Below are 15,625 nucleotides of genomic sequence, written 5' to 3' on the forward strand. Positions count from 1 at the left end.
GCCAAAGACATCTTAACCCCTATCCGCTTGGACCGTTCCCCAAACCCAACTCCCAATGAGTTTTAGAAAATCTCATTTGCATCTTTTTTATTTTAGTCCACCAGACAACCCATTTAATTGAGAGATTTTCGATTTTTTTTTACCACTTTACCTATTAGTTCAGTTTAATTCTTATATTGTATTTTAAGTTTATTTTTTCAGTTTACAAAAAAACTATTTATTTTCAAAAGTAGGTTACAGTTACATCTAAGAAAAGTTCCTCTACCTTAGAAGAATCGACAAAGTACTGCATATAAAACCTCTAGTGCTTGTGCCCACTCTATATCACATGCTGTCTGTTGTTAATGTGCAACATTTTCCTGTCTTGGGCAGACTTATTGGGTATTGTTCTTCTCGATGCTTCATTTATTTCTCAGGCAGTACACAGTCGAGCAGAGTACAAAGCGAAAGCATTATGTTCTGATGTGCTACAAGATATAATACACACAGTGTCAGCCATGCAGGAAGATGGGACTGTTGTACTACTGAACAATTTCTCCCTATTGCTTGAAGGAGATGCTATTAAATCAATTGCTTTTAAATCATCCTCCGAAGCACAATGTAGCCAGAATCCTAAAGGGCTTCACTGGCTAGCCAATCAATGGGGTTTTGTAATAGAGAGGCTGGGTAAGTTTTATTACTGGTTTACACAGACTCAAAGTAATGTGAAAAGATAATGGTGTCAAAAGATCCATAACACAAAGGCAGATGCCATCTGTTGAGATGGTGACTAGAATCCCTGCATTGCAGTTTAGCAAAGGACAAATTAGAACTAATGGCTAGAATGAGTTTTATGGGATAAATATTTCTAATTGTTACATCATTTTATTATCACATCGAAGTTTGTTTGTGTTTGTTTCATTTCTTTTTTTAATGTAGCCCTCTGCGTGGTCTATGACTCTTTGTTCATTCTGTATTTATTGTCACTTCACATTGCCATGCACCTGAGCGGTGAGTGGAGCTCGTATGAGTGGTGAGCTGACAGACTCTTTTCTGCTCATTTCTTTTAGGTTCAGTATCCTCTAAACCTTCTCTTTTAATGGCTTGAATGAGATAGTAAGCGTTTGATCTAGTTCTCTAAGAGCAATTAGAGTCTATTACTATGAACACCACAAGTACACATTTAATCAAGATGTAAGGTTCAGAGTGGTACGGAACAAAATACACATCACAGATGGTTTGAGGGAACAGCAGTGTTCTCTCTCCAAGAGCACAGAGAGGGTGAGGTCAGAGAGGCTCACATCATTTGCTGCTCAGTAAGGAGCTTTTATTAAATTAATGCTAAACATAAAATATTCCCCATTGATCTAATCACGTAGAAATGAATGCTGTTACATACAAACCCCAGAACCTCCACTGAATGAAAGATTCCAGGAACTGTTGTGAGACATCTAAGTACAAGCAACTTATTTTATTGTAAGAGCAGCATGAAGTATTGTCTGAAACGTCAATGTGCAAGCGAGTATGACAAATAGGAAGACATATAATAATTTCTATAGTGTGCACAGTTAGAAGTGCCCCGGTCTACATTTCAGGAAGAAAGATGCCTTTCCCCTTTTACCTCTGGTAACAATAAGACCCTTTCTGTATGTTCATATCTGTTACGGGGATTGAACAAAACCATAGAGCAGTGCAACATGATAAAAATTCACAATCCGGTCAATGGAAATCAGTTAATTGAAATGGAAGATGTTATTCACAGTCACAGTCAGCTCAACAGTTGTATCAGCTCAACATTTCCAAGACCAAAATTCCGTACCAACCATATATACAGCTTATAGTTCTGCACTGTATAGAAATAATTACTGTATATGTATGTGCTTGATATGTCCTATGTGTTTGTGCATATTCAAAATACAAATTAATATTACCTGTAGGTTAACTCATGCAAATTAAATGACCTAGTGGGAACAGTGGAGCACACTTCCATAGGGAGAGGTCTCATCCCAACCCCTCTCGTCAGTACCCATATCAGTGTTTACCCATATGATATATATGCCCCTATTTTTGGTGGCCACCACTCTGATCAGCAGCTTCACAGTGAGGACTGGATGGGACAGGATGTCAAGCCAATCATTGCTATGGCTGGTGTTTTGGCGGTCTATTTTAAGTAGGCAATAACAGTTGTATAAGTTCCTGTGATTCTAATAATCTTCCACTCCATTTTACTGTGTTCAAGTTGTGGACTTGTTCTTCTGGCTGTTTGGACTGTGTACCTGTTAATTCTTCAGCTGCTGATTTTGTCTATACATCATCTCCTGACTTCTGCACTTTGGACTGTGACCTGTGACCTTTGCATGCCAATTGTGACTATACGTACTCTCTTACTCTGAGTGTCTGATCCCGGCTATCCAACCAGTCTGTTACCCTCCCAAGTTCCCTGTGTGTTTTTCAAGAACATTTGATGTGCCAAAGTATTTGGACAAGTGGCATACCTGGGGCATGGAAAATAATTACCCCCCCCCCCCCCCCCCACACACACACACACACACACACACACCAGGCTCATGAAGGTAGAAGAATGGCGATTTATACAGTGTATGCATAGCCTTTCACCAAGGGCACATGCAGGATTTTCTCAATAGTATGTGTTTAAAACATTTATCTCAAAACCATGATGACATATTACTATTGCAGTAACAAAATAATAGCATTACACTGTTATTGAATAAAACAAACACTATACACAGGTCAATATCACTATAAAATCACTGTACAAAGAACAAATAATTGTGCCACACCATGACCATTTCAATTAATACCACATAGTGAAAGAAAACTGAGGCATCCAAAAGTCTAAATAAAAGATACTGAAATGTATTGTCCAATTATAAGCACTTTCGGAGAAGGGAAGTCTCCTTCTTCAGATACACGGACTATTGTACAAAGAACAGCACAAGATACAAAGTTCACAAATGATGCCAAAAACTAACTAAAACTGCACCAAATAAAGTCAGGTTATCATGCACAAGTACACACTGTAAAGCAAAATACATAATAAAACACCGGAATTGACATTTCTGAAGCTAACCTGATCAGGCCGGTCACATGATCTGTGGAATGCACAATGGAATACGTGAAATGCACATAGAAGCTCTAATTGACACTAGAGAATGTGCAAAGATACATAGATACTATTGCAAAATAAAAAGGGAAAAATAAAAAAGAGAAAAAATGTACCTGAAGAAAAGGGGAACAGGTTAAGAATAATAACAGAAATGCAAGAAACAAAAGGGGGAAATATATATATATATATATATATATTTCTCTAGTAAAAACTAGTTCTCACTGAACTCCTATGTGAAAACTAGAATTTACTGCTGTTCCCTAGTTGAAACCAGTTTTTACTGAGTATCTTCATGGAAACTAGAAATGACTGCTAATCAAAAACCTGAATGTCATTTAAGACTGGTTTAAACTGGAGAAAGCTGGTTATAATGAAATGATTCAGTTAAAAGTGAGAAAACAAGTTTACATGAATTGACTGTAATATGCGAAAAAAGTCAGGCACCTGATGATGCAGAGGTATTAGACAAACTCAGAGGAGGTATTAGACTGGTATGCATCACAGAAGCCTGTTTTACAACTAGTTTTAACTAGAGAAACCTGTTTGAGTGAAACTAATCAGTTAAAAGCAATAAAAAGTGTTAATTGGGAATTAAAACCATTTATATGATGTAGCATCTGTTAAGGATGCAACAATGTTTGGTATAACATAGAGGATTCAACATTTGTTTTTTGTATTAGAACAGTCTAGTTTGAGTGAAGACGTTCATTAAAAACCTGGTTTAAACTAGGGAAAAGCAGAAAATCCTAGTTTGAACGAAAGTGTTCGGTCAAAACAGTTTTTTTACTAGGGAAAAGCAGTAAATTCTAGTTTTCACACAGGCATTCAGTCAAAACTGTTTTTAATAGGGAAAACCAGTTTTAACTAAAAAACAGTTATATATAGTCAAGAAGGGAAAACCAGTTTAAACTAAAAAACAGTTTTAACTGTAACAGCTGAGCTGTGATTGGTTGCTGTGGGAAAAATCACTTAACTTTTTCTCTCACACAGTTTAATAAATTTGGGCCTATATCCCTAATCTGGGCCTTATATAAAATAAATAACCTATATAGGATACTAAAAGTCGTGCAATATTAAGCTAAAGTTAAAAACTGTTCTCAATCATTTCAAACAAACCTGCAGGAATAAGAGTTCCAGTAATTTTCACGTTTGCACAAGGTATCAAACCTGAAAGAGTTGCCGGAATATTTTCAATAGGAATGATCATAAAAATCAGAGAAACTTATTATAATGACGCATGTCTGGACACACTGTGCACCTGGGCCAGTGTTTCCCAACCAGGGTGCCTTCAGCTTTTACAAAACTACAACTCCCAGCATGCCCGCACAGCCTTCGGCTGTGCGGGCATGCTGGAAGTTGTAGTTTTGCAACAGCTGGAGGCTCCATGGATGGGAAACACCGTCCTTGCTTACAGGGAAAAAATCACCTGCAATCAACAGAATTTCTTATATGTTTCAGATCTGGCGGCTTAAAAGCACAATCTCATTTGAAGGACTTGTAGGACTTTCTTTGAGACGCAGCAATATCCTTCCCAGAGGAAAGATAAATTCTTCGACGATTTACACTCTTGCACTGACAAAGCTAAAGAGAAGGATTCTAAAAATCCCGGTAAAGTAGTATTTTAGCTGGTTTTATTCTAAAACGACCTCAGACACTACTGTAGGCAAAGTGTCCTTGAGATTTTTATTAATACAGTACTTGGCAGGAAGGGAGGCAATGGATATGGTTAAAAATGCATAATGCTGGTGTTACATATGTGTTCTTAATGTTCAGATACACATGCACATACAAATACAACACTATATATGGTATAATCTTTATAGAAATGTATACCGCATCTCTCGGCACAGTATGAGTAATCCTCATTACCCAGTACCAGCAGCGGTAATAGGGGCTAAATTGGATTGAGAGTATTATAGTGGATCAAAGTGGCCACAGACAATTTAAGCAGCGTAAAATAGCATTGAGCAAAAGCTGCTTCCACTCATGAAGCCATTTATGAAAGTACCAATTTTGGCCCAATCCATGAACTGTTCCAACAGATAGGTTTGGGAGCAATTCATATTGCTGTACTGTGGAGCAGTTTCCGACAGAAATACTGACAGATTGTTCCTCCCCCCACCTGCTTCGCACTGTAAGAATCTCCGAGCAGATGCAGGGGAACAATTCCATTAAAGAGAATGAATTTATTGTCCACAGAGGACTATGGAGCAGCGATTGCAGTAACAATACAGCAATGCATCTCATTGAGTGCTGGGTCTTGACTTTCTGTTCAGGCAACGATACAATCTAATACAAACAAGTGATACAGCTACTGCACAGGAGACATCCCTTGTGATCGCTGCTGCTGCTGTTGTGTTTGCTTAACATAAACATTTAAAAGGAAAGGAATACCTGTAAATACACTTCAGAACCTGAAAGCTCTATAGAAATAACAGGTGAAACATGAATAACAATAGACTGGATATCACAGAAGCACGAAAAAAAGGAAAATTAAGAGACCTTTCATTTATATTAGCTGTTTTGTATGGGATAAGCATTAAAGAATACCTAAAATACTACATGCTAGTATGTACCCTATGCATCATAAATTCTCCCATGTTTCGTGGCAACAAAAAACTCTGGATTAAAAAAGCAGCCTGTATTAACTAGTGATGAGCGGCATGGGCCATGTTCGAATTCACGATATTTCGCGAATATATAGACGAACATTCCTCCTATAGTCGCAAATTTTGCGTATTCGTTATATTTGCATATGCAAATATTTGCATATTCGTGTATTCAAGGAAGAAAAAAGTGAGGGGGTGGGCAACTTTACTATTGGTTGCTAGGGATGTTGTTGATAACCTCTGACAAGTGTATTTGCATCATTCTAATTGGCCTACAAGTGAAAAGAAGGAATGTGCGAATATTCACCTATGCGAATATGCGAATATTCACATATGCGAATATGCGCATATGGGGAAAAACGAATATTCGCAATTTCGAATATATAGCGAATATATTCGCAATATTCACGAATTTGCGATATTCGCGATAAAAATTCAAAATGCGAATATTCGCACCCAACACTAGTATTAACTACCTAATCAACTTCTATTGTCATATGCACCTATATAATAGTAACACCAGACCTTCTGTTGTCAATACATACAAGCCTGGCGGGGGCCCATAAAATAATAATAATAAAATTAATAATCACAGCCCATTATTTCTTTAAGACCATGGCGTGACGATATTCTTCTTACATAGTTTGTATCCACACTTTGGTACATTATGTATTCTGTTCCTTTTCAGAGCAATCATAAATGGATCCCATCTCTTTAAAAGAGTATTCCAGAGGGGGAAAAAAAAAATTCATATCAACTGGCTCCAGAAAGTTAAACAGATTTGTAAATGACTTCCATTAAAAAATCTTAATCTCACCAGTACTTATCAGCTGCTGAAGTTGAGTTTTTCTTTTCTGTCTGACCACAGTGCTCTCTGCTGACACTTCTATCTGTCTCAGGAACTGTCCAGAGTAGGAGCAAATCCCCATAGCAAACCTCTCCTGCTCTGAATAGTTCCTGAGACAGACAGAAGTGTCAGCAGAGAGCACTGTGGTCAGCCAAAAAAAAAGTCATTCCCAGGCTGCTGGCATTAAAACCTATTCTTAGCTCTAGCCACTCCCCTGGTGTCTCCAGTATCACATTTCCAATCCCAAGTGTGATTCTCTTCCTGGTGCCGATGGTCAATATGTCTGACTGCTGTTCAGCTAATTGCTGGCCACATCGTTGTACCATCTTGGCTAGTGATTGGGTGTGCAGCAGTGTGACGTTTTAGGGCCCAGCACAAGGAAAAATACCAGTGCTGGGGCTCAATTTATCACACAACCGTGTGGAACCACATTGATCTGTATGAGAAATCTACTGATTCCTCCTGAATGTCCCCTAAGAGGATTAAAAGGGTAAAAAAGAAAGTTAAATAAAAAGTTTTAAAAAACACCCATTAAGCCCTTCCATATTAAAAGTTAGAATCACACCCCTTTTCCCAAATTCCATATAAAAAATATGTAAACATAATAAAAATAAACATATGTGGTATCCACGGATGGTACTGAAAAAAACTTCAGATCACGGTGCAAAAAATTAGCCCTCATACATCCATGTATATGGAAAAATAAAAAAGCTATAGGGGTCAGAGGATGACAATTTTACACATACTAATGTTGGTGCATGTAGTAATAATTTTTTTAAAGTAGTAAAATAAAATAAACTATATACATATTAGGTATCCTTGTAATCGTATGGGCCTACAGAATAAAGATATGGTGTCATTTTTACCGAAAAGTGCACTGCATGGAATTGTAAGCCCCCAAAATTTACAAAATGGCGTTTTTTTTTTTCAATTTTGCCCCACAAATATTTTTTTTCTGGTTTTGCTGTAAATTTTGTGGTGAAATGATTGATGTCATTATAAAGTACAATTGGTGGTGCAAAAAAAAAGCTCTCATATGGGTCAGTATGTGCAAAATTGAAAGCATTATGATTTTTAGAAGGTGAGGAGGAAAAAACGAAAGTGCAAAAATGGAAAAAGCCTGCGTCCTTAAGGAGTTATTAAAAAAAATATGTTCTCACTAGTTCTCCGCAATATTACTTTGTAACATGTCCTACTGTTGATATGGATTTTATCAGTGACCTAGTAAATATCTGACCCCCTGTCCTAATTCGTTAATCAGAATGCATGCACAGAAGTAAATCAAACGGACGCCGTGTCAGTTGAGAGTACTTCTAAATTTTATTTCGCAGTCGTCCAGTTATATAGACATTGCAATTAGCATAAGTTCCCACCCTCACAAGGGGCATATGTATAACTTTGGCATACCATGTAAGGTATGCCCTCTGCCTCAGATATTTAACCCCATTAAGGACCAAGGTACGTCCTTGGTCCTGCTCCCGTGATATAACGCGGGGTTACACGGTAACCACGCATCATATCAAGGCGAGCCCGGCGTCATAGTGAAGCCGGGACCCACCGCTAATAGCGCGCAGTGCCGATCGCGGAGCCGTGCGCTATTAACCCTTTAGCCACGCGCTCAGAGCTGAGCCACGCGGCTAAAAGTAAAAAGTGCCGGTTAACTCAGTGGGCTGTTCGGGATAGCCACGGCGAAATCGCGGCATCCCGAACAGCTTACAGGAGAGCGGGAGGGCCTCCTCGCTGTCCGATCGCCGAATGACTGCTCAGTGCCTGAGATCCAGGCATGAGCAGTGAAGCGGCAGAATCATCGATCACTGCTTTCCTATGAGAAACCAGTGATCAATGATAACGATCAGTGTGTGCAGTGTTATAGGTCCCTATGGGAGCTATAACACTGCAAAAAAAAGTGAAAAAAAAAGTGAATAAACATCATTTAACACCTCCCCTATTAAAAGTTTGAATCACCCCCCTTTTCCCATAAAAAAAAAAACACAGTGTAAATAAAAATAAACATATATGGTATCGCCGCGTACGGAAATGTCCGAATTATAAAAATATATTGTTAATTAAACCGCTCGGTCAATGGCGTACGCGCAAAAAAATTCCAAAGTCCAAAATAGTGCATTTTTGGTCACTTTTTATATCATTTAAAAATGACTAAAAAGCGATCAATAAGTCCTATCAATGCAAAAATGGTACCGTTAAAAACTTCAGATCACGGCGCAAAAAATTAGCCCTCATGCCGCCCCATACACGAATACAGAATAAAGATAAGGTGTCATTTTTACCGAAAAATGTACTACGTAGAAACGGAAGCCCCCAAATTTACAAAACTGTGTTTTTTTTTCAATTTTGTCGCACAATGATTTTTTTTCCGTTTCACCATAGATTTTTGGGCAAAATGACTGACGTCATTACAAAGTAGAATTGGTGGCGCAAAAAATAAGCAATCATATGGATTTTTAGGTGCAAAATTGAAAGAGTTATGATTTTTTAAAGGCAAGGAGCAAAAAACGAAAATGCAAAACAGAAAAACCTCTGGTCCTTAAGGGGTTTAGAAAGCTTTAGGCATTGGCTAGAACCCCTCCTCTACTCGACGGGAGGGGTGAAAGTAAGGAGCAGAGTAGCATGGAGGATGGGCCTTGTCAAATAGTCTTTTTATACTGCCTACACACACACACATATATATATATATATATATATATATATATATATATATATATATATATATATAGATAGATAGATAGATAGATATGTAATAGAGGCAGGCAGCACACCAAAGTAGTGAAATCAAATCTGTGTTATTTATTCCATGGTGAAAATGACTAAGTTTCGGCAATCTCTCACCACCATTTTCATTGAAAATGGCAGTGAGAGATCGCCAAAACCTTATCCTTTTCATCATGGAATAAATAACACAGATTTGATTTCACTACTTTGGTGTGCTGCCTGCCTCTATTACCTATTAAGAAGAACTGGTGATTTAACCACTGCCTTACTGGAATGCAGTTTTTTTTTCTGCTCACCTAGCATTGTGCAAAACCAATGCATCAATAAACGCCCACCCACACACACAGACACACACACACACACACTCACAGACACCCACATTCCATAAGAGGAGTATGTGCTGTCCTGTGGCTGACCAGAGAAGGGAAAGTAGGTTCAAGTGTGAGTACCACTGGCAGACAGCCCAGCTTTTGTCCTGCCTTTAACCCCTTAAGGACCCAGCCAATTTTCACTGTAGGACCTGGCCATTTTTTGAACATCTGACCACTTTCACTTTAAGCATTAATAACTCTGGGATGCTTTTACCTTTCCTTCTGATTCCGAGATTGTTTTTTCGTGACATATTCTACTTTATGTTAGTGGTAAAATTTTGTCGATACTTGCATCATTTCTTGGTGAAAAATTCCAAAATTTGATGAAAAAAGTTGAAAATGTTGCATTTTTTTTAACTTTGGAAAATTAATATTCCAAATAAATTATATATTGATTCACATATACAACATGTTTACTTTATGATTGCATCATGAAGTTGACATGTTTTTACTTTTGGAAGACATCAGAGGGCTTCAAAGTTCAGCAGCAATTTTCCAATTTTTCACATAATTTTCAAAATCAAAATTTTTCAGAGACCAGTTCTGTTTTGAAGTGGATTTAGAGGGCCTTCTCATTAGAAATACCCAAAAATGACCCCATTATAGAAACTGCACCCCTCAAAGTATTCAAAATGACATTCAAAAGGTTTGTTAACCCTTTAGGTGTTTCACAGGAATAGCAGCAAATTGAAGGAGAAAATTCAAAATCTTTATTTTTTACACTGGCATGTTCTTGTAGACCCAGTTTTTGAATTTTTACAAGGGGTAAAAAGAGAGAAATCTTCCTAAAATATGTAACCCAATTTCTCTCGAGTAAGGAAATACCTCATATGTCTATGTCAAGTGTTCGGCGGGTGCACTAGAGAAGTCTCAGAAGGCTCAGAAGGGAAGGAGCGACAATGGGATTTTGGAGAGTGAGTTTTTCTAAAAGGGTTTTTGTGGGGCATGTTGCATTTAGGAAGCCCTATGGTGCCAGAACAGCAAAAAAAATAAACCCACATGGCATACTATTTTGGAAACTACACTCCTCAAGGCACGTAACAAGGGGTCCAGTGAGCCTTAACACCCCACTTGTGTTTCACGACTTTCTGTTAAAGTTGGATATGTAAATTTTTTTTTTTTACTAAAATGCCCCAAATTTTTCCCACAAATTAAAAATTTTACAAGGGATAATAGGACAAAATGCCCCCCAAAATTTGTAACCCCATCTCTTCTGAGTATGGAAATACCCCATGTGTGGATGTCAAGTGCTCTGCTGGCACACTACAATGCTCAGAAGAGAAGGAGTCACATTTGGCTTTTGAAAAGCGAATTTTGCTGAAATAGTTTTTGGAGGGCATGTCGCATTTAGGAACCCCTATGGTGCTAGAACAGAAAAAAAAAATAACACATGGCATACTATTTTGGAAACTACACCCTTCAAGGAACACAACAAGGGGTACAGTGAGCCTTAACAACTCACAGGTGTTTGACGACTTTTTGTTAAAGTCGGATGTGTAAAGGAAAAGAAAAAATTTCACTAAAATGCTGTTTTTTCCCCAAATTTTACATTTTTACAAGGGGTAATAGGAGAAAATAACCCCCAAAATTTGTAACCCCATCTCTTCTGAGTATGGAAATACCCAATGTGTGGACGTCAAGTGCTCTACTGGCGCACTACCATGCTCAGAAAACGAGGAGCGCCATTGAGCTTTTGGAGACAGAATTTGGTTGGAATAGAAGTCGGGGGCCATGTGCGTTTACAAAGCCCCCCGTGGTGCCAGAACAGTGGACCCCCCCCCACATGTGACCCAATTTTGGAAACTACACCCCTCACATAATTTAATAAGGGGTGCAGTGAGTATTTACACCCCACTGGCGTTTGACAGATCTTTGGAACAGTGGGCTGTGCAAAGGAAAAATGTTATTTTTCATTTTCACAGACCACTCTTCCAAAAATCTGTCAGACACCTGTGGGGTGTAAATGCTCACTGTACCCCTTATTACATTAGGTGAGGGGTGCAGTTTCCAAAATGGGGTCACATGTGGTGGGAGGGTCCATTGTTCTGGCTCTATGGGGGCTTTGTAAACACATGTGGCCTTCAATTCCGGACAAATTTTCTCTTCAAAATCCCAATGGTGCTCCTTCTCTTCTGAGCATTGTAGTGCAACAGCAGAGCACTTTACATCTACACGTTGGGTATGTTCTTACTCAGAAGAAATGGGGTTACAAATTTTGGGGGGCTTTTTTCCTATTTTTCCTTGTGAAAATGAAAAATTTAGGGTAACACCAACATTTTAGTGAAAAAATTTTTTTTTCATTTTTTCATCCAAATTTGAAGAATTTTCATTAAACACCTGTGGGGTGTTCAGGCTCATTATACCCCTTGTTACGTTCCGTGAGGGGTGTAGTTTCCAAAATGGGGTCACATGTGGGTATTTCTTTTTTTGCGTTTATGGCAGAACCGCTGTAAAATCAGCCACCCCTGTGCAAACCACCAATTTAGGATTCAAATGTACCTAGTGCGCTCTCACTCCTGAGCCTTGTTGTGCACCCACAGAGCCTTTTACGGCCACATTTAGGATATTTCCGTACAAATTTGCGTTTCAAATTTTGGGGGTCTTTTTTTCCTTTTAACACTTTTGAAAATAAAGAGTATGGGGCAGCACCAGCATGTCAATGTAAAATGTTGTTATTTTTTTACACTATCAGGCTGGGGTAGCCCCAACTTTTCCATTTCATAAGGGGTAAAAGGAGAAAAAGCCCCCCAAAATTTTTAGTGCAATTTCTCCCAAGTACGGAAATACCCCATATGTGGCCCAAAACAGTTTCCTTGAAATACGACAGTGAGAGAGCGCCATGAGCATTTGAGGACTAAATTAGGAATTGCATAGGGGTGGACATAGGGGTATTCTACGCCAGTGATTCCGAAACAGGTTGCCTCCAGCTGTTGCTAAACTCCCAGCATGCCTAGACAGTCAGTTGCTGTCCGGAAATGCTGGGAGTTGCTGTTTTGCAACAGCTGGAGGCTCCGTTTTGGAAACACTGCCGTACAATAAATTTTTCATTTTTATTGGGGGGGACAGTGTAAGGGGGTGTATATGTAGTGTTTTACTCTTTATTATGTGTTAGTGTAGTGTAGTGTAATGTTTTTAGGGTATGTTCGCACTGGCGGAGGTTTACAGTGAGCTTCCCACTAGTAATTTGTGCCGCGGCGAAAAATTTGCCGCAACTCATACTTTAAGCAGGAAACTTACTGTAAACCTGCCCGTTTGAATGCACCTTGTTCGTTCACATGGGGGGGAAAACCTCCAGCTGTTTCAAAACGACAACTCCCAGCATGTACTGACAGACCATGCATGCTGGGAGTTGTAGTTTTGCAACAGCTGGAGGCACACTGGTTGGAAAACCTTCAGTTAGGTTCTGTTACCTAACTCACTATATATCACCACAGCCGATCGCGTCCCGCAGCCTCCACCGATAGGTAAGGGGATCTTCGGTGCCCGGTCCCCTTCGGTTCCCCGTTCTGCCCGGCCTATTGTGGGTGGGCAGGACGGGGAAAACAAAAGTTAAACCCCCCGCCCCTGATCTGCTATTGGTCATCGCTTCTGACGACCAATAGCAGGGATAGGAGGGGTGGCACCCCTGCCACCTCACTGCTATCCCTTCAGGGGGATTGTAGGTGTCATGGACAATCTCGATCCCCCTTATAATCCGTTTCACCATAGACCCGTATGACCCGGAATCGGCGCAAATCGCAAGTGTGAATTCACTTGCGATTTGCGCCGATCACCGACATGGGGGGGTCTGATGACCCCCCCTGGGCATTTGCGCTGGGTGCCTGCTGATCAATATCAGCAGTCACCCCGGTCCGGTCCCCGCCTGGCGCGTGCTGGTGACCGAAATTCCCCTTAAGACCCAGGTACAGAAGGCGTATCCATACGCCCTGGGTCCTGTATGGGTTAAAGGGGTACTTCGGTGGAAAACTTTTTTTTTAAATCAGCTAGTGCCAGAAAGTTAAACACTTTCTATTTCTATTAAAAAATCTTAGTCCTTCCAGTACTTATTAGCGGCTGTATACTACAGAGGAAATGCTTTCCTTTTTTGACTTCTCTTCTGTCACAACCACTGTACTCATTGCTGACCTCTGCTGTCCATTTTAGGAACTGACAAGAGCAGGAAAAAATCCCCATAGCAAACATATGCTGCCCTGGACAGTTCCTAAAATGGACAGCAGAGGTTGGCAGAGAGCACTGTGGTTGTGACAGAAGAGAAATCCAAAAAGAAAAGCATTTCCTTTTTAGTATACTGCCGCTAAAAAGTACTGGAAGGGTGAAAACATTTTAATATAGGTAATTTACAATTCTGATTAACCCCTTAATACCTTAACGACACAGGACGTAAATGTACGTCCTGGTGATGTGGTACTTAACGCACCAGGATGTACATTTACGTCCTGAGCATAACCGCGGGCATCGGAGCGATGCCGGCATCATGCGCGGCAGGTCCCGGCTGTGGATCGCAGCCAGGGACCCGCCGGTAATGGCGGACACCCGTGATCCCACGATACTTGCAAAAATTAAAAAATTGGGTCTACAAGAACATGCGAGTGTGAAAAATGAAGATTTTGAATTTTCTCCTTCACTTTGCTGCTATTCCTGCGAAACACCTAAAGGGTTAAAACACTGGCTGAATGTCATTTTGAATACTTTGGGGGGTGTAGTTTTTATAATAGGGTCCTTTATGGGGTATTTCTAATATGAAGACCCTTCAAATCCACTTCAAAACTGAACTGGTCCCTGAAAAATATAGAGTTTGAAAATTTTGTGAAAAATTGGAAAATTGCTGCTGAACTTTGAAGTCCTCTGATGTCTTCCAAAAGAAAAAACTCATCAATTTTATGATGCAAACATAAAGTAGACATATTGTATATGTGAATAAAAAAATTCTTTGCAATATACATTTTCCTTTCAAGCAGAAAGCTTCAAAGTTCGAAAAATGCAAAATTTTCAAATTTTTCATCAAATTTTGTGATTTTTCACCAAGAAAGGATGCAAGTTACACCTAAAAATTTCTACTATGTCAAAGTAGAATATGTCACGAAAAAACAATCTCGGAATCAGAATGATAACTAAAAGCATTCCAGAGTTATTAATGTTTAAAGTGACAGTGGTCAGATGTGCAAAAAACGCTCTGGTCCTTAAGGCCAAAATGGGATTGGTCCTTAAGGGGTTAAAGGTAAGGAAGAAAAAACGAAAGTGCAAAATCGGAAAAACCCTGAGTCCTTGACCACTTAAGGACCAAGGGCGTACAGGTACGCCTTTGCTCCCTGGTACTTAAGGACCAAGGCGTACCTGTACACCCGTGGGAATTTCGGTCCCCGCCACGCGCCGGACGGGGACCAGACTGGGTTGACTGCTGATATCAATCAATGATATCGCAAATGCTCAGGGGGGTCATCAGACACCCACATGTCAGCGATCACCGCAAATCGCAAGTGCATTCACACTACGGATCAATGGTGACCCGGTGACCCGGAAAATGAGGGGGATCGCGGTTGTCCAAGACACCTACGATCCCCCTAAAGGGATAGGAGTGAGGTGGCAGGTGTTCCACCCCTCCTATCCCTGCTATTGGTTGTATAGACGCGATGACCAATAGCAGACCGGGGGCAGGGGGGTTAACTTTCGATTTACCTGTTCTGCCCACCCACAATAGGCGGGGTAGAATGGCGAAACCGAAGTAGACCGGCGACGAAGTCCACTTACTCTGCGGGCGAGGCTGTGGGCGGCGATCGGTGTCGGAGATCAGCAGGCGGCGATGTTGTGCGGCTAGCTCCCTGGATCCTACGGAAGCCGGTGAGTTGCCTAGCAACATCAGGAGGGCTACAGTTTGAGACCACTATACAGTGGTCTCAACTGTAGCCCTCCATATGTTGCAAAACTTCAACTCTATATTGCCAAAAAACTGTGTGGGCATGCC

At 40.1% G+C, this 15,625-nt stretch overlaps 1 long non-coding RNA gene across 1 annotated transcript in view; it reads right to left on the reverse strand.

The window, feature by feature from the left end:
- Positions 1 to 334: 334 nt before the first annotated feature.
- Positions 335 to 15,625, reverse strand: part of LOC130356098 (uncharacterized) — a 112,128-nt gene continuing 96,837 nt past the window's right edge. The window contains exon 6 of the long non-coding RNA XR_008888779.1: positions 335 to 467. This is a non-coding gene — a long non-coding RNA (uncharacterized LOC130356098). The remainder of the gene's footprint in view (positions 468 to 15,625) is intronic.

This window comes from Hyla sarda, chromosome 2, assembly GCF_029499605.1.
Source record: "Hyla sarda isolate aHylSar1 chromosome 2, aHylSar1.hap1, whole genome shotgun sequence".
In the NCBI taxonomy this organism is placed as follows: Eukaryota; Metazoa; Chordata; class Amphibia; order Anura; family Hylidae; genus Hyla; species Hyla sarda.